At 41.1% G+C, this 24,384-nt stretch overlaps 1 long non-coding RNA gene across 3 annotated transcripts; it reads right to left on the bottom strand.

Moving 5' to 3' along the window:
* LOC110400570 lies at window positions 2,134-19,794 on the bottom strand. Of its 3 annotated transcripts, none has more exons than XR_002439958.1 (3): window positions 19,165-19,794; window positions 17,938-18,024; window positions 2,134-2,243 (listed from the first exon to the last, which is right to left on the bottom strand). It is a non-coding gene; the product is annotated as an uncharacterized LOC110400570 (long non-coding RNA). The 3 variants fall into 3 exon arrangements; XR_002439971.1 differs by lacking the exon at window positions 2,134-2,243 and adding an exon at window positions 15,789-17,290; XR_002439951.1 differs by lacking the exon at window positions 2,134-2,243 and adding an exon at window positions 15,789-17,293.

Consider the following 24,384-nt stretch of genomic DNA (forward strand, 5'->3'; position numbering starts at 1 on the left):
GATTTCCTAGGAAGAGTCCAGCAGCAGGCCACAAAGATGATAAAGGGTCTGGAGCATCTTCCATATGAGGAAAGGCTGAGTAACCTGGGTCTGTTCAACCTGGGGAAAAGAAGACTGAGGTGGGATCTGATAAATGTTTATAAATATCTAAAGGCAGATGAGAGGCAAATGGATGAGGCCAGGCTATTCTCAGTGGTGTGTAGCAATAGGATAAGGAGTAATGGCTTAAAACTTGAACATGGGAAGTTCCATACTAACATGTGGAAGAACTTCTTCATGGTAAAGGTGACAGAGCACTGGAACAGGTTGCCCAGAGAGGTTGTGGAGTCTCCTCCTATGGAGATATTCAAGACCCATCTGGATGCCTACCTGTGCGACCTATTGTAGGGAACTTGCTTTAGCAGGGGGGTTGAACTCAGTGATCTCTTGAGGTCCTTTCCAACCCCAATTCTGTGATTCTGTGATTAATTCTACCACAACCTGTTCTTCCTGTAGATGACTCTAATAAATGCATGAACCACTGTTTTTCTCGTGGTGGAGCAGTGGAGCAGCTCTCACCTTTGAGATGATGGGATCCATTCTCACAACAACTTCATAACTCTCAGTAAAATCTTTCTTACTGCCCCTGTGTATTGAGAATTACTGGTGCATGGGCCCACACCCAGCACACACCACAACACATCAGAAGCAAAAGTGGACTGACAGTGGAGATTTCCCTGACTAACCTCAAGATCACAAATGTGGATCTGTATCAGCTTGGTCAAAGTGAAAAGTGACATTTAGGATACAACGAGAAGATCCCCAAATTCTGCCTGTCCTGTGATTTTATTGATGAGGTAAGAATTCCTTGTATAACTGAATGCTTCAGCTACCCATTTTGCAGTGAAGCTGAGTAAAGCAGATTGGCTTTGTGTTGAAAATCAAGTTCAATAAATTCATTGCAGAGCTTTTGTGCATTGGTCTGCCCTTGCAGCAGGTTGCTGTTACTGGGGATCTTGGCACTCCCCAAGCTCAGAGAGGGAGGCATGTGGCAACTTGCCTGGAGCTCGATAATAGGTCATAGAAGAAAGCTACAAGGCTCTTTAGAGGATAAAAGCCATTTTTCCAATGTCTATCAACTAAATATTTTTGCCTTGTTAGAGTTATCTTTATAATGCAACTCTACTGTTGTTTTGTACAGTCTCACTCCCCTAAACATAAAGCACATGCACACACTCGCACACGCTTACTACAAAGTTTTCTGTTGCTATCCTCACCAGCTAAAAGCCATCAGTGCCAACTCTGTGGTGTACAAGTTTGGTCTCAGAAGACATGACTACAAAACATTCCTAAGGTAGAGGCTTAGACATATCTAACTAATGAAGATATGCTGAATGAAAAACAGAGTAGCACTTTTAATTTAAGTGCTTCCATCAAGCTTTCAAAACATTTTCATAAATTATCTGAAGCTATTATATTTCTCTTTCCATTATGATCAGTGTATCTGAAGAAAGGCTCGTTTGTTGAGACACGTGAGATTACTCACCAGTTATCATAATGAGCAAAGCCGTCTCAGTGCAGGGTCCCTCCCACAATGCCAGCCTTTCTGGGCTGATCCTGCATGGCCTTCCCACAGGCTGATGCTCTCCAAGCACTGCCCCAACATGGCTCCATACCATGGGGCCCACCCTTCAGACACTGCCCCACACAGGTCCCCACAGGCAGCAGCTCCCCCAGCCCTCCTGCCCCACCGTGTGCTTCTCCCCACAGGCTGCAGCTCTGGCCTCGGCTGCTCCTGAAGGGTCTCCCCATGGGCTGTGGCCCCTCCAGGCCTCATCCATTGCTGCACCATGGGCTCCTCCATGGCTGCACGTGGAGATCTGCTCTGTGTGGTTCCCTATGAAGTCCTGATCCACCGATGCACTCACTTAAACACATATAGCTGGAAGTGCATGGGTAGTCCCATTAACACTGAAGAGAGTAATTGTGTGCCTGACTCTTCCTTTGAAGCTTTGCTGGTTCATGAGCTTGTGGCATTCAAGTTTGGGTTTTAAGCTATAGACTGGTTTGATTATAATAATAAATTGTTGTTTTTCTGTGAATATTTTAGTGCCAGAAATGGGCACTACTGTAGTCTGCATTTGTTAGCACCTTTTTATTAGAGAAGACAAAAATTAAATGGGACACAGAAATTATCAATTTTATGCCTTGGATTTTCCAGATTAGCTGGTGGCACACTGCTGGCCTGGCCTGGTCCACTGGTTCTGTGAGGGTAAAAAAAGAAAAAAAAAAAAGAGAAAATGTTAGAGCTTCCATTCAAAAGCACTGTTTCCTATCACTCAATCTTGCTCCATTTTATTTCAAGAATACCTGTTCCAGTGGTAACTAAATGCAGTACCCATTTTCCTACTTAGTATTCAGCAGACATTTGCCTTGACCTCACCTCTCCAAGCATCCAAGGTTTGTTTCTCTCCTTTATATCCACCTTGCATCTTGTAGCCCTTAGAAGAACCTCAGTCAAGCTTTTCTATTGACAAACACATCCTTTTCCCTTCAGTACTGGTTAGAGACAGACATGAAGTTTGCATTCGGATTGAAAGATTGTTTGAACCATACCAATATTCAGTTGCTGGATTGCTGCATGGGCCACCAGGACACATCTTGGCCCCGAAGGCTCCCAGTGCAGCAGCAGTCCCTGTTGCAGACTCACTGCTTCAGAAGTGACCAAGATCTAAAAATTGGTATTGCAATCTGTGCTTTCTATGAAATGACTTCTACAGGGCATTTGGATGTTTTCACAAATCAGATATGTTTGAATTATTTACACAATGTGCTAGATTCAAATAACCTAATTAGAGCAGAGCAGCATGTTTTAGGACTGAAAAAAGCAAGCTATGCTCTTGTAAGTAATTACTGGTCTAATGAACAAACTCAGGAGAGTGAAATGCAGAAACAGATTCTGTGAAATCTGGGCATAGTACATATTTTCATGTCCAAGGTCTTTGTTGGTGTAATATCTATGAAATTACACAAACATATTGTTGCTAAAAGAATAGCAGTACTAGAAGCTCTATATTGCAATACAGTCTATTCAGCAACAAAGAGGCAAGTATGTATGAATTAATACAAAATCAGTACTTATACATCTCCAACGGAATTCTAATATTTTCATAGAATTCTATATTTGAATTTTGCATCAGAATGGATCATACTTACCCTCAATGCTGCTGACACACCTGTTATCTCAAATTATTTGTCTTCATTTCAGCAGTCACAAATTCCACCATAAACCTTAAGGAGTTTCATATTCCATAATCCAGTTTATAGCAGCTTCAGTTACCATAAGAAGTGTCCTTATAAAAATGACATCCAAACATACCCTACATATTTCTGCACTATAAATTCCATATGAAATTCACTCCGTTCTAAAGTCAATTCAAGAGTCTTTGATCAAGAGTGGAGATTCAGCCTGGTAGCTTCAAGTTAAACAATGTTATTTCTGTATTTTATGTATCATAGCTGACTATAAAAATTGTAGAATAAGAACTTAACTGGAAATTCTCCAGGGAACTGTTTGAGACAGAATGCAGTATGTTCATGTGTAGCTATATTGCCTCTGCTCTGGTGACAGAAAGAAAAATACGGTGTGTTTTTTTTTTTCAGTAAACTGAATGCATATCTCTCAAAAGTCTCACAGGGAATGGTTATTTATAACACCAAGCTGCCACTTTAAGATGGGTATCCATCTTGTTGGTACCACCAACAATAAGGATTCCAGGCAGAAAATCAGATCCTGAGTGACTATTTCACTGGTTCTGTTCTTGTCGGTGTTTTATAAGGTAACCTCAAACTTCTGCTGAGATGATAAGGCTGAAATATGGACCAGATCTGATCATTAAAAATCCCTGATCTTAAACATATCAGGTCTGTTGGTGAGCAAAAAACTCTCATCTGTGGGCAGCTGCAAACCTATTTACTTATTATTGTTCTTTGATCCCCACAGGGTGAAAGAGAAATGAAAGTTGTCATCGCTCTCCCCTTTTTATATTTGTGGCGTATCTGATTTGTACCTCAGTCCTTCGGTTATGATTTTACCGTGCACTATTTACTAAGCACAGGTTAACAGCAGCCTACCTTGTATACTCCCAATCAAAATCAAAGTACCTTCCGTATGTCAGGGGATATTCTGTTATTAAACCCCAGCATTATTAGTTTTTCTTTCCTTTTGACAACAGAAATAAAAACGTGTCAGTGAGAGAAACTCTTCAATTATCTGGATTTTTTTGAAGGGCAGATCTGAGCCTTCTGAACCTTATCCTATTTTTAACTGAGTTTGCTACAAACAGGGAAGAAGTGGTTTTACTGCCTGCCAAATCCTCCAGATCCAGTTCAAACACCTCTTCCCTCTCCCTGGCTTTGTCTAGACTAGGATTTGTAGGGGGTTCGTTTCCAAATGTTTGCTAACCCTGTCTAACCTGTGTGAAAAGTCAGGCACTGTTAGGGCAGATTGCCTATAACAAATGCTGATCTGACCTATCTGAAGCCACCCAGATGTCTGTCACCGTGGTCAGCCGCAGCCTGGCAGCTGCTTGCTCCTGTGCTGCTGGAAGTATCGCGTCAGTGGATTTTCCTCCCTCTGAATGCAGCGTCAGCTCAAGATACCCCTAAATGTTGCTGAAGTGGGTAGTGCACTGGGGCAGACAGGGAGCACAGGAGTCCACCACACATGACTCAGCCAGTAAAAATGTCTTTGTGTGATGGCTGTTTTATTATTCAAGCAGAATCCATAGACTTTGGCGAGGGATTTTCCGAGGAAGAGCTGTGGGACTGTACTTGAACCAAATATTTCAGAAAGGAGTGGCCTCAAAGAACATGCAGACACACATGTTCAGAAAAAAATGCACATCATGCTCTTTCTTGCAATGGGCATCATCTTCAGGGATTCCTTCAGGCACTCTTCATACAGAGCCAGACTTTGGGTCTCCTGAAGGTCATAGTCACAGCCTGCAGGCACTCAGCTTGCAGGAACTGTATATGTTGAGCTGAAGGTCAGTTTCCATGTTTTACTGTTAGTTTCTGGTCTGTCTCTTGAAAACATGGCCTAGTTATTAAATTCTTATCACAAGTACTTGTTCTTAAACACTAGAGGATGTTTATAGTCTTCATCCACTGGCATTGCCCTTAGGATCCCAGTGTATAGAAAAAGGCTTTGTGAGGACTGTGTATAAGGTTTTTCTTCCTTATGAAGAGTCTCAGTGATGTGAGTGGGGAGGTGTTTATCATTGCCTCACAGAATGCCTCCTGCCAAAGAGAAAATTGCTTGCTGACTACCAAAGCCAGAGGAACAGAGAGAGATGGATCTATGGAGGAGCAAACAAAGGGAGTGGGAGATGCTGGTCCTGAGATAGATGTAGTTCTTTACCATTGTGAAAGCCACACTCATTATTTTTGGAGTCTGAATGGTTATGGAGTGGGACATTCTCTTGACCAGCATTTTTAAAATACAACTTTCATTACATGTTAGAGCTTATACAATATTCATAAACAAAACTGTCTGCGTTTCTTCCCCTTCAACCCAACCTGCTGCTGAAGCATAAATTAGTTTTTGTTCTTGTTGCTGTTTTTAACTTGATGTAATGTTTGCAAACTATGTTTGCTGTATTTTGGGGGGTGCAGAAGAGTAGTTTCGTGGACTACACCTTCACTCCAGAGGGGGCCAACAAAAAGGGAGGTGGAAAAATCTTTCTCTGTCAGGGGTAATTGTCACTCCAACATGAAATTTTGGCTCATCTCCTGTTTTGAACAGGTGGACAGATTCTTTGAATCCCTGCTGAGAAAAAAAAAAAAAAAAAAGTGTATATAATTCTTACTTTTTACCATGAATTCATTAAGAGTTTTGAAAAATATTGGAGCGTAAGGCATGACTCACTGAAACACATGGTTAAGACTTAAAATATTACACTTCTCTGCTTTGCGAACATATCTGAAACGTTACTACCCAGTGAAATATGCAGACTCATTTTATGAAAAAAAATTTGAGGTTCACCCATACAGATTTTTGGCCAAATTATGACACAGTGTTTGAGCAGGTGCGCCTTCCCTGTTCTGTGGATAGAGTTTGCTGCAGCCCAGAGTTACTGACATTAAAAAGCAGGTGGAATATGCTTATCCTGTTTTAATTGAACCATAATATTCCCTCATTAGAAAACAAAGCAGCCATGGCATCAGAAATCGTCATAATTTTCTGTTGCCTGGAAAGGCTAGAAAGCAGCCTCTTTCTTTCTTGTCTTTTAATCAGATTTTTGGAACAAAAATGTTTAAATTACACTTCTTTCTCTTCCAGACCTAGTGACTTTTAACACATTTTCTCCGTAGTCTGTGAAGCTCTAGCTCTTTTTTGGAAGAAAAGGGTAGCCATTGTTCCTTGGTGACTGTTCAGGAATATCTGCAGTGTGTGTTGCTAGAATCAAATTAGCTTGACACAAGATGCTGGGCAAATTCTTGAAATACCACATACTCATTCTCTGAAATATGAATCCATGTGGGTTGCCATGGAAAGGCAAGAAACTTTCAGTGGAAGAATGGGACTGAGACTCAGGAGATGTGTCCTCCTCCTTCTGTCCTCCACTCATGTCTCATGTAACTTTTGAGTGAGTCAGTTTCCCAAAGCAATAGCAAATTACTGCTACATCAGAATAATTTATTAATAGCACTAACATTATTTCCTGACTTCACCTCTATTGTTCCATTGGGTACAGACTCTGCCTACACAATAACTGGCAGGAGAAACCCTGTTGAAACTCTCTTTATGTGTTTGTAAGTATCCAATTAGTAAAACCTCGTTTGCCTAAACTATTGTGCCACACATGTGGATATGGCACTTGTTCTGGTGATGAAACACCTCAGAAAGACAGTGATTCTCCAGCTGTCGCTCATCATTTGTCTGCCTCTGTTCAACTCAACTTCTCTTCCAGTGACAAGCAGGTAGACAACCCCTCCTGTTTATAATGAATACAGGCTACAGGCACAGAGTGGCTATATTTATAGTTTCCATCCTATGACATATATAATGAACAACCATTTTTCCATGTAGTCCCAACTTCCTGCAGTGCTGTGTGCTTTCCGCTCCACATGAGGATGGAGAAAACTGTTTCTTGGAGTCCTTCAACACCTTTCACGTTTGGCCTCTTGGCAATTAATGGATGGCTTGAAGGCTTGCTAGAAAATGCAATTCTTTAGCACTGCAGCACTTCTCCATTTAGTACTTTGCAAGTGAGTTGTAAAAATTTGCCCTGGAGACAGGGAAATGCAAATATAAATTAGATGAAGAACTAATAACATAACATTATGGAACAATGCAAACCGTTTTGGACGCCCCACGGAGAAGAAATCCATGCATTCCTTTCTGAATCATCTTTATGGAAATTTCTGTAAACGTGCCATTATTAAAAGAGAGTAGCAATTATTTCCTTCTTTGGTTCATCAGTTGCGGGGAGGGGGAGAATCAACAGGGGAATTAATTTTGTTTTCTTCCCTCTTCTTCCTTGTGCTTGTTGGAGAGCTACCAGGCGACAGGAACCAACAGCGTGGAAGCCTCTGCTGGTAGAACAGAGCAAGAAAGATGGGAGAAGTGGTCAACATCATTAGAGATGGGGCTCTGTAGGTGGAAGTAGTTAGGAGAGCAGCAGAAGCAGACAAGGTTGCAGCTAACAAGGCTGCTAAGGAAGCCAGGGCTATTAAGATATGTTGACATAACATTTGCAAGCTTCACAGGGGCCATCATTATAAATTGGGTTTAGTATTGATCAGACGGTTCAGCACTGGGGCTGGAGGAAAACTGGACACCGAGTTCTTTATAAAATCAGCACTTAAGATTCTGCCTTCTGATTAACCCAGAAGAACAGAAAACCCTGTCTCCTGACTGACCTCAAACAGTGTGACTGCTGTCCCCTTCCTGGGAGCAGTTAGAAAGCTGCAGTCATTTGGAGTTGGTATAATCTTTCAAAATTGCCATTGTAGTCATAACAAAGACATGAAAAACGTGCCTGTAAGATACAAGTTAAATCCAACACATGGCTGTGAATGCTAGGAAACTCCTTGCTAATGAGGCCTACTGAAGATTTTGCAATGTATCATTCAGGATGAAAACTGGCTGGTGGTATATTACAAGGTGTACCAGGGAAGGGATCTGGTGATTTAACACACAGGGAGAAAGCAGCTTGTGAGGCTCATTAGATCAATGGGGATTCCAGCCTTATACCTCAAATTATGTGCCCTATCGTCTAACATCTACCTTTTGCTGTGCAAAGCCCATACCTTCCTGTTCTTTTCCTTTCTTCTTTTTTTTCCTCTTCTTTTGTTCCAGCTATGTATTTTCATGGCTTTCTAGAAAGCACCACCAGAGCAGAAAATACCTGAGGTTTATAAGGTAGCCACAGGTAATTCGCTGCAGCTGAAATTTTCTTGGTCTAAAATGTAGGTTTTACCACACTCTCTATTGCTTGGCAGTGTCTAAATCCCCCAAGAAAATTGCTGCTGACAGCTTGACAAGTTGCTCCATGCCAGCCTGCCACCTGAGTGGTATATCATGGACTGGGTTCTCTCACCATGCCAAACCCCAAAGGAAACGCAGACAGCATGGGGAGACAATGGCTCTCCACCTTGTCCTGCTTCCATCACTGAGTGGCCAAATATCCTTCCTGTGATGCTAGAGAGTAGTTGAGGCATTTCTTTCTGCCTGACTGACTTAAGTTCACACCTCAAATCTTGAAGGTGTGATGGCATTCCCTCAGCCTGCTTCTTTTCTGTGCAAGAACTTAGCACCATTGAGCCCCAGAAAAGAAACTGGCTCCAGCCCCAGGGCCGGGCTGTGCCCACCACTACCTGCACCTCTCCCAGAACTTCCCACTCCCACAGCAGGGAAAGTTCAAGCCTTGAGCAGAACCATTTGGACACACTTGGTGGCCCCGAGCATAACAGAAAACAGATGCTGACATCTGTAGTCCCACAGGAAACATGAACTTAACTTAACTTGCACCTCTCCACGCACCCTTCTGCTTTACTGCTTCCACACAAACATCCTGCATCTTAAACGCATCATCTCCATTAGCAGCCAAGAGTCAAGTTTACTAGTAGTCAACTCTGAACTGCTACCACATCCCTGGAAGCAGCTGCTGATAAAATAAAGAGACCCCGACACCATGCCAGCACTTAGCAATTAACAGTTAATGAAATACAGCCTCCCTTATCCTCCTTTTTGAGGAGATGAAGCTCCACAAACAGCACTGTCCCACTGGGCTTAGCTCAGGGTGCTGGGCTGTACCAGGCCACAGCTGTGGCTATTTGCTTGCTCCTCCAAACTCTGCCTCCAGCAGAGAGTGCTGTCCCAGAGTTACAGCCTCCTCAGCTCTCTGACAGGACAGGCAATGCACTTTAGAAGGCAAGAGGAGGAAACCAGGGCCACTCAAGCACCTGGCTGCAGAGAGGGCTGGGGGGAGCTGGCTCCTCAGGTGTGACAATACAAGTCATTCTGTCTCATCTCTTCCCTTGCGGTGCTCTGGGAAGGAACAGAGGCTGTCTGTAAACTGCAGTTTAAATCCATAATACCCCTGCATTAAACTGTTGTCAGATGGTTGCAGGTAAAATAATGAGACAAAAATGAAGGCTGAGGAAGGATTTTTATTGCTTTTAAAAGGTCTCTCTTGCAAGATGCTTGTCTTTTATTTCAAAGACAGTGTCGGAGAGTATTAAGAAGGCGGGGGTAAATACAGCCCCTGCATTTGAAGTGGGAAAAAACAATACTTTAATCACCTCTCCTATTTATAAAGTAATGTTTCTTACATTTTGTTTTGGTGTGTTTTATTCAGTACATCTTTCGTAACCGTTTCGCTTCTGACTTTCTCGGAGATTATGGTAAATGTCAAAATGTCTCTTTGGGCTCATAAAATGATGCCGTAATATAGCATCATTTTAACTTAGAATGGGTAAAACAACCTATAAAATAAAATGGGAGATTTTGACATTAATTGAAAAAGTTACCTGCTTTTCTGGTTTCAGCAGATTCATGTCAGCATTAAAAGAATAAATTAGGTTACAGTTTATTACAACGTGTGATGACCTTTAAGTAATTTTATTGCCCATTCTGTTCTGTTGCAGTTTTCTAATCTGCATTGTGTCTGAAGGAAATGAGAAGTAGAATTTCTCCTTCCTCCAAAGTCCTGTTAATTTTAATCCTTTTGCTGGATTCATGCTGCAGCCAGGTGAGTCGGTTTATTTTACAGTTATTTGAGTCTTGTAATGTCCTCCGGTTGACTTTTTTTTTTAAATCTACTAATTTTTGAGAGTTTTAGAGCCGTTTTATTGCCAGCTAAATGTGAATTAAAACTAAATGTGAATTAAAACTAATGTGGCCGCTATAGCATTCAGACTTGTTCATCTAACTTTGAACACCAGTAAACGGCTCTGTTAGAAACTGTGCATAATTTTCCATCAGAGGACTTTCTTGTACTAGCTGCCATTTATACAATGGGTGTACGTTCAAGGTAAATTTATACTGGCAGTCTTGACGCATGTTTACAAAAAGCCTAGCCCTTCACAAACATACACAGAAACACACACTAGGAGGGTGTTTTAATAAGGCTACAAAATTGCTTTAGAAAGTCTGTGCAGAATGACACCCTGCAAGTTTTCCTAAGTGGATTTTTCAAATTATTATTTTTTAAAAAGGAAGAGGAAAATACATTAACCAAATGCTTCTAGTTGAAATTAAAATGTCCATGATACATTGCTTGAGGATAATAAATTTACACCTTCTGTTATTTCTATGATACAGTTTTAACTGTCTAAAAATATAACAGAAGATACACTATTCAAATTAAAGAGGTCAGAATTGAACATTTTGGACAGTTTAATAAAAAGGAAAAGAAAACAGCGATGAAGAATAGCAAAGCAAAGAAGCCGGCAGCCAAAAAGCAGCAAGGGACTGGTGCTGTTGCCTTCTCAGTGTGGGCTGGGAGCAGCTCCTAAGCCAGCAAAAACCTCAGCTGACTGCTTAGGTCAGTTTTCCTCCCAGCATATATTTCATCACTTCTCTTCATGTGTTAGGGCCATTATTACAAGCATTGTAATTTCCATTGTTATATGTCCAAGAGAAAATATTTCTAAAGCTTAGCTGCAAGAAAACTAATAGTTTAGATTCTTCAGTCTTCTGTAATCTGATGAAGCATTTCATTCCTTTTATTATAATGATAAAAACTATATTTCTGTTATCATGTCCAGAGAATTCTGTTGAAAATTATAAGTTTTCTCAGACAAAGTTGTGTTTGACTATTTCTCTGATGAGGTTAAAGGTCAATTTGCTTATAGTTTCCACGCTTCATTAAAATTCAGCTTCTGTGCTGTGTAATGTGGGTAATATTAATTTTCTAAACATTGATGTACAGCAGCTGCTAACTAATTTCCATAATGGTTGTTCTATTCTAAGGGCATTAAACCTGAAACAAGGTGGATCCAAATGGAAAAAAATGTAGATGATTACTGGCCATCTGCCAAAAAGACGCTTGGGGACGTAAAAATTCTGGAATCACTGAAGGTTCATTTTGATCAAATATTCATATTCTGAGCCATGTGTCAACAATTTTACTGTTTAAAGACAAGAAGGTTGTGGAGGGGAATACTGACACCATCCTTCACAGGGGAGTTTACTTTCAGACTTCTTATATAAACGAGAATATGCTGTTAAAGAGGAATGGAGTGAACATTAAGATGTGTTCAAATGAAGGTGCAAAAGCACTGGGAACATGAGTTGCTTCCCTTGGGGAAAGGGAGTGGGTGGGGAACAGAAAGGTCATAGCAATGCACTCAGCTTTTAAGTCAAGATTAACCATATGCATGAACATTTGGAAAATGCTTCATGTATTTTCATTTCCACAGGTTCATTGTACTAATACCATTAGACAGAACTAGATTTTTAACTGAGGGAGCTGCAGTCCTTCATTAATAGGCTCACATGTCTAGGCGGAGTCCTAGACTCGGAGGCCTGAATGGATAGACCAGCCAACACTTTCTCATTGCATCCATTCTGTGATACTTTTCTGTGCTACTGAAAGGCAGCTCTTCCTTGGAGAAATTGCCTTCTCCATCATGTTTGGTCCACTTATTGCAGAATAGCTTAACAAGATCTTTCTGCGATCAGCAACAAGTTTTTTCCAGCAGAATATTTTTCTATTCCTGAGCATTTCACAAACCACCTCTGATTTTCTCAAGCAGATTTGATAAGCTATGTTATTCAAATATGCATCAACTCATGGGCCGTGCAAAATGTTCTTGTGTGATTTGTCTTCATTACTGCTCCAGTCTGACTGCACATCTTGGTCACGTGAACCACACATGACAGACTGCTTTTCCTGGTAAGCTGAGCCTAAATGTGATAAACCAGGGAAGCTCAGTAAACAAATGAAATGGTTATGAGGGCCATTCTGCCTCTGGAAGATAGATTCGTGCTCCACCTATTCTAGCCTTGCTTCCTTATCTCTTGCATTTCCTCAACATACATGCTATGAATATAAAAATGTGAAACAATTAATTAAAACTAGCTATATAGATGAAGGAATTCCTACTGCAGTGAGATCCCTTTGGACTTAGCAAATGCTGGTCCAAATGCTTTTTACTTTGTTTGGGGCAATGAGAAGGGAACCAAGGCAAGGTCAGACACTTGAGGCCATCCCTGTAAGGGAGTAAGGGCATTCTTGGGACTTACTCACTTAGGTTCGGCACGGAGACAGCCTACCTTCCACATCAGACCATGGGCAGAAATGAAGTTTCGTGCCTACTCTTGGCTGCGCAGGCAGGTGCAGTACTGACCGGGGTTTGCAGGTGAGAAATGTCAAAGACAACTTGGCAATGGTCCTGCTGTCTAGGTTCAATCTTGCTTCCCCTCCCTTATCCCCATCCCAGGAATGATTAGGTCAGCCATGGTAGATTTAGACTTGATGAAGAGTTTCTCCATTTCACCATTGCCCATATTTTTCCCAGCCTAGGCAGTGCTGTGTATTGCAGGGTAAAACATGGACTCCACAGTCAGTCCCATTGATGGTGTGTCAAACAGTGACAATCTGGTTCTTGGTTTCTGATGCAATTCATACCAAAGAAATCCGCATGACACATATATTTGAAATGTTTTTTTGGTACTTTGTGCTTTGGTTTTATAACATAAAAATGGCCAAGCTGTCTCCAGTGGTGCATCTAGATCAGCTCCATATGGTCAAACACAAGAATAAAAGCAAACTAAGTGGTATTTCAGTTTCCAGTAGTCCCAGGCACTTAACTTACTGGTTTTCTAAGACAAAGAATAATTTTGTGCCTTTGTACGTAATAGTCTTTGATGGATGCTTCTTTTGCTTACGTATCTAACTGCCTTTTCAACTAACTTGTACCTGGCACCAGAGAAATGAAATGGGAGACGAAGACTGTCTTTACCAGTGAGAATCCTCACTCTTTTATCCTTTTACATTAGTATCATTTAAACACAAGCTTAACACTTTTTTTTTTTGTAGATGTTTCAGAGCAGGTTATTTCAGAAATGAGAAGAAACATTATTTCCAATCAAAACGTGATACTTTTAGGAAAGGTAGATATTGCTGTAAATAAGGCTTGGAATGAGAAAAAAAAAGAGTTTTTAGCTCTAAATGTAACAAGAGATTACGTAGAAAATTAATGACTGCATTTTAGCTAGCTGAACTGACCAGAGTGGCCATTTGATTTTAACCCTGCTAAGAGCACCACATAAGTAATTAACGCTGTTGGGTGCAACGACCGGAAGGGGCAGGCAGAGCTTGGCACACTGTTCCCACTCTGCAGGGCCACATCCCCATCTCTCTGCCCAGGCACAAAGACTTAGGGAACTCTCTGTACCTGCCACATGCCTGCCTGCCCAGCACTGAGATGCCTTCACCCCCTGGGGTACCAGCAGGCACGGAGATGGGACCCTCTCCTGCCAAGAGGCCACTATTTGTCAGCTCCCTCCCTATTATAAGCAGCTGGCAGGGCTGCCTGCATGTCTCCTTTTGGCCAAAATCACCAGGTTTTAAGTCACTAGTTCACCCATTGGGGCTTGCTGGTTCAGAGCAGGTTACCCTTTGGTGACGGCAGGTCCCAAAATAATAAGCACCTTTTTTAGGTGGGGATTTTCACATTTTCAATGTCCATTATAGGAAAATAAAGACAAGCCATGCGGACATTATTTCCCCAGAGAATTAACAAACTGGGAATGCCAGCATCTGGTGTGAAAGCTGTGCTCATGATCTATTCAGAATAAAGGCGTTATGAAAGGAGAGGGAGAACATGGTTTTGTGTTTGCCATTAAAAGTGTTGTTATGGTGCTCTGTGTTCTGTTACACATTTTATTAGGATAATAATTTCAGTAAACTACATCTGGCTTTCCTGAAGGCTGTCCCCTCAGGTTAAGCAGGCTGTCTAAAAATATCTCAGTTTTTTCTTAAATGTTCCTCCTTCTTATCTTCCTTTTGATGGCTTTTCATTTGAATTATTTCTCTTTTTTTTTTTAAGATTACATTAGCACTTTTTTTTCCATAATTCTATAATCTTTTCAACTCTAGGCTCCTTTGTACTTTGTGCTTTTGTACCCTTTTCTTCTCAAGTCCTTTTCATGTTTCCTCCCTTTTGTTTTTCCCTGGGAGCCTTTATTGTCATTTTATCCTTTATTTTTAGTCTTGAGCTGTACAGTAGGAACTAATGCTAAGAAAATTGAAAAGGAAAAAGCGCATAAGCCAATGTAGTAAAGAACGGTCGTATACTGAGCCATAGGAGAACTTACAAATGAAGGCACAGTGGTGAAGCCCATATACTTTTGGTCTCTGTGGTGCAATACCCATGAAAAATAAAACAGTGACACTTCCCTTAAAAACAAAAAAGGCAAGCCAATAAACAAGTAAAAAAAACCCCACACCTGTGTGCATCTACCATTTTGCTCTAAAAATGGCCTGGAAATGGACCTCTTTGCAATTGGAATCTGAGCTAAATCCCCCACGCATTGAGATAAATCTATTTTTAAGGCACAGATGTGAGAGAATTTGCCTGGAGACTCCTACCAAGTGAGCAGAATCTGACAGTGACGGATTTTGGCTTGTGTTGGAAGCTGACTTACTGTTTTATGAGTTAACAACTTATTGTTTAAATACTTTAATGCTGATTTATGCCAAGATTGCTTTCTTTGTACAAAGAGGTATAAAACCACCTATCCATTATATAAATAACATTCCTGATAAATTCTTTTTTCAACTGAGGAGACAAACATGGCCAATTAATATTGGGAATGTGACAGATTGTTGCCACTGTTAAGCTGAACTATCTTTGCGTGTATCGAATCCCTTCCTCTTGTTTTATTTTTCCATGCCGCAACTACAATTGAATAAAAATAGAAGTTAAAAAAGCAGGGGCTCTGAGCAGCAGCGGGCCCTTTTTTTTCATTTTTACTCATCTTTAATTTATTTTGTACCCATCCTTATGTGTTGCTCTCCTAACAGTGTCAGCTCTCAACAAGCCCAGAGCCACAGGTAGGTCCAGCCTTGGTCCCAGAGGACCAAGAGCAAGGTGTGCTTCACCCCACTGGTCCCTTGGGCCACCACTCATGGGCTTCCCAGGGGACGGTGATGACCGTGGTGAGAAGTAGGAGGACAGCTTTTTGATCCTGCCAGTCTCCTGAGGGAACCACTCCAACATCTGAAGAGACCAGAATGCAAAAAGAGATCTTGCCCCTCATCTCTTTCCTTATGTGCTCTGTTCACATATTTTCTATTTTTATGTTGCTCACTCCAGCTGGTTTAGCCTCTGATAACTGTCTTTAAATTTTATTTACATCTGTGTTGCATACACTGTCATTTTATTCATCTAAGAAGCTATCTCTGAGTTTTCATTCTTTCTGTAGTTGCTCCTCCATCCCAGCTGTTCTGCTTTTTTATCCCCAGAGTCTATCTCTGCTGAAGGCCTTTGTACTAGAGCTTATTTTTAAGAGTTTGATAGCATTATGTATTGTTACAATATATAAGAAAATAATCTCACTGTTTCAAGATGTATTCAATATGCAAAACTACTAGCTGAAACTACGAACTGGCAGGAAAGAATAGGATTAGTTTGTCAGGTTATGTCAAGTCAAGAGTTTTCTCATCAGTGTTTTAATCATAAAGATCAGGCAGGTGTAACCATACACTGAAAACAATAGCCAAGGGAAATGGACTGGAATTCAGCTTCCATGGTCTAGAAAAAGTCACTCACCTACCCTTCTATCTGCATCTGGAATCAGCAGGGCAGTGCCAAGGTAGAGCCAACAGCTTGAGCTGGAGATCAGGCTCAAGCTTATAACCGCTCCACTGCTCATCCCTTTCCACACCAGGCTGTGGGGGGCAGGAGGTGCAAAATGGCTTTTTAATGTCTGAATATCTGCTGCCATGGATGTGTGGGGCTGATGTGATGTTAGCCAGCTGCATGGCAATTGTTCCAAAAACACCCAAAAATTGTAAATAACGATTTAAGTTAAATTCTTCAGTCAGGAGCCTTGGCAGAATGATGCTGCCATAAATTTTTATAGAGACATAACTGGGGATGGTGAGTTTTTGGGTTGTGATGTTTATTAAAGTGTTTATTGGAACCTTGTGGTACAGTAATAAATGATGTTGTAAAACAAATTGGGCTATTTCTAATCAGCAAAACAACACAAAACTTGGATATCTGAGACAGACACATTTCTTTTTTTTTTCTTCATTTACCATTCCTGAAGAAATTAGATATCGTTCTGAAATCTTTTCTATCATGCCTAATTTAGAGAGCTATCAAGAAGGTCCTTTCTTCCATCCTACATATTTCTTCACCTGTTCTGTAAGCATTTTCATCTACTTCAGAGGGCAACATATCCCTGGAGTCAACACCACCCTCTTTGTTTTTAAAAATGTAAAATTTTCAACAGTCATAGCTTATAAAATCAAAGGGGACCCCCCCATGGATATTTAATATGCCTTAAAGTTTTTTCATTGTAACATCCTAAATTATTTTTATTTGAGCTAAGTGTTTTAAGGGTTAAGTTCAGTCTTTTAAAGGATCACATGGGTGACCATAAAATCTTGGTACCCCGGCTTTCTGTGAGTGATGGTCCCCTAGCCATAACCTGTTCTTTTTGAGATGCAGGTCCACATTAGCACGTTTAGCTCCGAAGACATTACTGAAGTCCTCTGTGTTGGGCTGTCATATTTCTTCTGTCTGCTCTCCTGTTTCCCTTCTCACAAGCCTGTGCTCATCCTGTCTACTGAGACAGTAAATTTTTCATTGCTGTGACTTTCATGGCCAGAGCTTTTGCCACTGCTACATGGCTGGCATCACAATCCAGTTTGCTCCTCATAACCTCATGGCAAGAGCTTGGGCTGTCAGAAGCTATGCCAGTGCATGTGCAGAGCTAAGACACTGGCTCAGCTCTTCTGCCAATGACGGTGCTGAGGAAGGCTGGCATGATTCAGGGAGGTTGGGGTTACACACAGGTAGGCCAAAAAGGAGCAATTTGCTTAGAAGCCTGGAAGGCTTATGTCCAATATATAGGCAGGAATGTGCAAACACTAAGTGAAAAGAACAACGCAGTTGCAGCATAGGGATTGTGGGGAAAGGCTTGTACAGCTGGGCAAAGATGTATCAGGAACTGGGAATGGCAAATGCCTGGGGAGAAGGGAGAGAGGGAAGTGGTCTGACTAATGCAGAGGGATAGAAAGTTTCAGCAGCTTGGGGAGGTGTGGAGAGACTAAGGAAGATTTTTGGTGGTGCTGAATGATGGCACGGGTCTATTCTCTTCTCCTCTTGAATGTGTGCCCTTGCACAAATAGTGTGGGAAAGGGGGAAAGAGTCAACAGTGAGAACCTAATCCTCTCCTCCCACCCCTAGAAAAAACCCCCAGCACCTCACCTGATCCCAACTACAGGGCAGTGGCACATCCAGCTGGAAGGGAAAACATCCGTCTCCATCTCTTCTGGCAGAAAGTATAGCCAAAAGCTGGCAAAAAAAAAAAAAAAAAAAAATCTGCAGCAGCCAGAGCTAACCGTAATTTTTCACCCAATAGCAGTTAGACATCCAAGGCAACTGTTTCAGTTGTGCCTAAACTTTGTCCCAGCTGGCCTCAAGGTGAAAATAGGATTCAAAGGGATATCTTTTAGCTTTAGAAACTGGTGAGTGATCTGAGAAAAAAATCACTTTAAATAACATGAGTTGAGGAAGCATCATTTATGTATTTATCAGCATTTAATCTAAACCTACTTATATCTCTTTCTGAACAGCTACAGCTGTAGAATCAAGGCTTAGAATGAGTGGTATTTTACACTGAGTGTATTTGCCCTAAAATGACTCGTCTTCCCCAAAATCAGCCCCTGTCACATGCAAATCTGTGAAGAGGAGGTTCATGCGTACCCCAGCATGACAGAATACTGAGTCTGCTGTCACTCACACACTGTCACATCCCCAGCCACAGTCTTGCATGGCTCCACAGTGCTCATTTTTCATCCACAACTTTTACAATTTATTGCTTAGCACAAGCTGTGAAAGGGTAAATCTCCCTTTGAGATGCAGATTTTCTGTTTGTATGAGCAGCTTTTATCTTGGAAACCAAGAGTTCCATCCCCATCTGAACTTAAATTTTGTTATAGTTCTGTCTTAGTAATAATAATGTAATGGAGGTAACTGCAAGCTTCATTCAACCTTGTTGCAACATGCAACAGTTTACAGCATGTGGTAGCCATTATAACAGATAACACATTTTCATAGTTTTTCTTTCCTTTGTTTTTTTGTTTTTTTTTTAAGACATGGAACCATTACCACGTTCTTATACATTTGTGCACTGGCACAATTCTCCTCAGTGGGGATTTTGCTCTTTAATTCTGGATTGCAGATATGGGCATATGTTGACAGGGGCTGGGTAGGAGAAGGTGAGCAAAGATGCTAATGGCCTTTTTGTTTGTTTTCTGACATGCAATAATTTACTATTCTTATCTTGGTATTATCTTGCTGATGAGTTACCTATAGAGAAAACATTTTCTTGGATCCTGTGACAGAGCTCTTGTGAACCTCCCTTACATTCAACATACGAGCACACAAACAACTAAAAGTTCTGTGTTGCAATCCCTGCCAGCTAAACATTACCTTTGACCATGAGCATGCTCTAGTGTGAAGTGGAGGAGATTTAAAAAACTCAGGTTAAATGTTCGCTGGAAGGCAGCTCCTTGTGACCAAGCAGAGAGTCCAATGCCAGCAAACTCTGTGGAGAGAGATGGCTGATTTTTGCTAACTTGGATGGCACAGTTGTTAAACGGGAGACTCAGCTCAGGCCTGGAGGTACCATGTGGATATGTTATTAAAAGTCAGACTTTTGACAATGCCTACTTTTAGCACTGTGGCCAGAAAGACCTGGGAAATCATCACAACATTTGCACAGGCCATAATGCTATTCTCTAAACATTTCCTTGCTTCCCCCTCCAACAAAGACAAAAGTGGCCTTTTTCACAAAGTGTAGGCTAGGGATGGGAGGCAGGACATAACAGAAATAGAGGACTGGCTCTGAGACACAGGGCCAGGCCCACATGGGCAGTGGGAGGGCAGGGAGGTGGCATGGAGCTGCAGGCTGAGGCCTGGTGAGCCCAGTGGGCCCCAGCAGCTGCATCTCAGATAGGCCAGAGGGGAGGGATTGCAATCAGTGTTAATTAATTACACCGTGTTTATTTTTACTCTGTTGTTCAGTGCCCCAGGTGCTTTACTGGTGGAGAGGGAGGGCACACTAATAAATTGATATCACTGTTTATTATTATGTACTAATTTGTAGCAGCCATTTGTGGGCTGTTTTTTTTTTTTAAGCAAGTCAATAAAGATAATATTCCTCTAAGGTGATTTCTAGATAAGAAGGCACTTTATCAGCACTCCCAAATTTCAGCCAGCTGTCATTAAGTTCGTCTCCACAGCTGGCTAAGGGCTTTGTAGCTGGGTCAGGGCTGCTGGAGCTGGCTGCGGGGTTGCTAAGGGAACCACTGTGTCCTGAGATCCTTCTTATGCACCAAACTTTCATCTCGTAAAATTTCTGTGGACAAATTGCTGTGAGATGAGTGCTAATGTGCTGCACGGCTGGCACAAGTGGGCTGAGGTAGCTAAGAGGTCTGAGTCACATTTGTTTGATTTCATTTTTGTGTTAGGTATGTGCACAGATGCATATCTGATAGGATGTAGATATACATTATTACATGTGCATTTGTGCTTCTGATATACTATGCCACAGGGATTGTCAGTAATAATATTTGGGTTTGGGGGAGGTGGGCTGAATGCTAGGTTGTTTTGGAAGGTGCTGCACACACACACAAAAAAATCAATATAAAGGTTACTAGAAGGACCTTAATTTTGATGGGCTTTGGATCAGGCTGAAGTGCAGGCAATCTCACTGGAGCATTTCTGTCTTTAAAACAGGAGGCAACAGTCAGACAAGCGATACAGATTGAACTGCACAACTCTTGGAGCTGAAAAAAAATTGGCCAAGAATTTAAAACAAACTTTCACTTAAGAAAAAGGCAATAAGCCTTTTAATGTGTACAGAGAGTAGATCACATGTCTCTTTTTCAGGTCTCACCTTATCAGAGAGGGCCATAGATAGTCTAGCAGACTGCATACCATTTATCTACCTCAAAAAGTGGAAGGGTTGAGTCAACCCTGCTGGGATTTAAACCTTTGTTTCCAGGGTGTCTGGATGTTTCAAAGCTGATTCTTAAACTGCTCAGCCAACCCCTCTGGCTTTGTTCATTATACAGTGGAGCAGCTTACAGCAAACCCTGACCTATAGCAAAACTGTTTATACCAAAGGAAAGTGAAAAGCCTGAATTGTTTCAGTGATGATGCTGGCTCCTAGCAAGAGTATAATTAGTATATACACATGTACAAAATTTACAGAATGTAGTGTACTTTAACTATTGATTGCTACAATCCCTCTTTAAGGCAATCTTTGAATTTTACACAATCCTTCACTTTAAATTGGTCTTACATTGAAATACCATGTCTGTGACATTGTTGATCATTACAGGACTGTAATGCTTTTGTGGTCTCAGAAGTTCCTTTTATTTCCAGAAACTAGCCAATTGGTTGATTTAAAATCACTAAAAAATTAAAATATTTGAAAAGATTCCTTATTAAATAAGGTATCTAGCCCTAAAGAGTATAGACTTGACAGACTATTTGGCTGTTATAAATTACTCAGCTCTGCAGTTTCCATGAGTACAGAAGTCTGCTACAACATAGACTTGTTTGTGTTCATACTGACGAGCCTTAGATTGATGCAGTTCATAAAGACAAGCAGGTAGCTTCCAATGGCTGGCTTGTATCAGCCTTCAGCAGACTGTAAGAAGCATGTTTTGACCTGTGTCAAGATTAACTCCTAGAGCATTCCACATTAGGGTAAATTACACTTTTGTCCTAATGTCTGAATCCACTAAAAAATTCAGTATACAGGCAGAGCCTGGGTATCCTCTTCACATAGGGAAATGGGTTTTTATGGAAGAGGGGATTATGCATTTTTCTTTGAAAACGTGTTTTTTTTGAAATGGCACAATTCAGAAAAGTGGCATTGTTGTTATGGTGTGATAATCTATGGATATAAATGAGGCAAAGTTTGCAGGGGGAGATAGTATCTTTTATTACACCCAGGAGATTGTTGGAAAAAAAACAGACAGCCATTCAGATACAAGAGCCATTTTTCAAGGCTGAAATAAAAGCAGTATCATCAGTGTTAAAGGCAATTGAACAGTTGGTCTGAGTTTAACTCGATTACATTAAATAGTTAGACTATCTGGGTAAGAAAGTGGTTGGTACCTGTGGAGCAGAAGACTGGTATGAGCAAGAGAAAAGTTGATAAGGTTATTAGCTCCTATTGGGGAAAAAAAAGAGAAAAAGACAGGTAATTCATTGTCTGTGAAAGATGAAGGGGCTTGAGGAGGGAATTACAACGTGCCATAGAGTCAATCTCTCTGTTTAGTCTGTAATTTTTAGTGTCCAGCAGGGATGTGCATTTTAGTACCTGTACTCCTCATTTGAAGGTGCTTTGTTCATTTCTCTGGAGAATTAGCCCTGAGTGGTAGCAGATGGCGTAGCTGTTTTATGAAAAATGTCCTTCTGCTAACTGGGAGGTTCTGTCCTTTACTGACCATTTCTATGAGGTTTTCCAGTGTGAGGTTATTGTTATTTTACTGCTGTGGAAACTATGTGGGTATCTGTCTCACCAACGAGCACACAGTGTTTTCTGGGATATGCTTGTATAGGAGCCAGGGGGACTGATGTTTTTGTAGTGGTGCATTTACCCTAGTGGCCATGCAGACATATTGGCAAGTCTCTTGCCTTGCTCAGACACAGTGTGGTTCACAGAGTTATGGAAATTTTGACTGGAATAGTAGTTGTAGTCCTAAATCCTGCTCAAGCAAGACTATTGCAAGCACTGAATTAGGATCAAGACTGTCATGGTGCACTCCACCAAACCTTCTCCAGTTCTCAGTACCAGTCTGGAATGTAGGGGCTCCAACCTGGGTGTAATATTCCAAACATAGCATCACAAGCATCAAGCAGAAGAGATAAAAAATGTGCTTTAATCGACTGGCCATTCTCCTCCTAACATTCTCCTCTCCCAGCCTAGAGTGAAGCTTGATTTGTTTGTAATAAGAACATGCTTTTAGAAAGTATTAACTTGGTGTCTACTGCAGTCATCTGCCAGCTGCTCAGCCAGTAGGCTCCCGGGCATGGAGGCAAATTTTAGGAGATTATTTTTAGCCCAGGCATTAAGTTTCATACAGGAGAAATGGGGTGGCCAAACAGGTGTTCCAGATGGGGCCTTAAAAGTATCAAATAGAGGGAAATCACCACCACCCTGCCTCAACTTGCTGGCTCTGATATTTTAATGTTCTGCTATTTTGTAAAGGATTGAAGTGGGGCTGACCAGCCTAGAGCTTTCTAAGTCATCCTCCTTGCCCTTCTTAAAGTTGGGTGTAACTTCAGCCTTCTCTAAGTCATCAGAAATCTTCCTCAGAAGGCGATCAGCCATATCTTTCAGCAGCTGTTGACAAGCCCCATCCAGCCCTATGGATTTCAATACACCCACCCTCCCTGCATAGCCCAAAGCTGTTTTCCCACTGTTGACTGTTCTTCTAGATTGGGTTGATGTGTGTAGAGATCTGGGAGCAGGTTTTCTTTTCTCTGAGATTAAAAGTCATTGAGTACCTTGGCCTTTTCCATCATTAGGTTTTCTCCCATTCAGCAACGGAAATGCATTTTCTCTGAGCATCTTTTTTTTTCTTTTTCTTTTTTTTTTTTTGTAAAATTGCATCTTGTTACCTTTTATGTTCTTCCCAATTCTAGCTCCAACTGGGCTTTGGTCTTTCTGGTTTTGTCTTTACATGTCTGAACAGTTTTATACTTTTATACTTTTTCTTTGTTGTCTGCCCTTGGTTCCACTTCTCACATGCTTTGCATTTTAGTTCATTAAGAAGCTTCTTATTTAGCCAATTGGGCCTCCTGCCAAAATTCCCAGTGTTCCTGAATAATAAACTGATCAAGTGGTGCATGTTGATCCTCAGGAAACTTACTTTGGGTAATGACCTTAGTGGGACTGGTGCAGAGTAAGCGCTGGGAATTTATTTTTCAAGAAAGGAAACAAATTCTAAATTTTTTTCACTATAAATGATATTTTAATATTAATTTCAAAGCTGCAGTGTTAGCCAGTTTGTTGTGCATGTGTGTGACTTTTTAAATGAAAGGGAGGTTGTATTTGGTAGTATGGTGGTTTATTTAAAGGTGAGGTCTTTTCACAGAATAGCCTGACACTGATCCTGTTTTGGTAGCTGTGAGGGGAGTTGGGGGTAGATGTGAGATTTTCCTCAAGGGTAATATACTCAAGTTTCTGGGTAGAAGTGTATATCTCAACCTTTTTGCTTTGTTTTAAACATTTGATTGACAATTAAATGATTACAGAGGTAGGTGTGCTGATCTTGGTTATGCTCTATCCATTTCTTTTGTTACTAGTTGTGACTAGGAACATTTTGTTTGTACATAAAGCAATCAGTGGTGATGCTTTGGTTGGATTCTGGGTTTGCAGTCCAGATGATAAGGCTTTCTTAAGTTTGTTGGTAGTTATTTGTAATCTCTTTCTCATAGTGACTCCTATTGCATACTGGGGGGGTATATCATTTTCCCAGCTGTCACAATGCCGGAGGAAAGTGTTTGTTCTTGAAGGCAAAGTCTGGGGAGCTAATGTATGACCGAATCTCAGTTTTGAGGTGCTCTTCCTATCCCACGAATGTTTCTATTTTCTAGGCTACGATTTTTCTTTGCTCTGAAAATACTTAC

This window comes from Numida meleagris, chromosome 1, assembly GCF_002078875.1.
Source record: "Numida meleagris isolate 19003 breed g44 Domestic line chromosome 1, NumMel1.0, whole genome shotgun sequence".
Lineage (NCBI taxonomy): Eukaryota > Metazoa > Chordata > Aves > Galliformes > Numididae > Numida > Numida meleagris.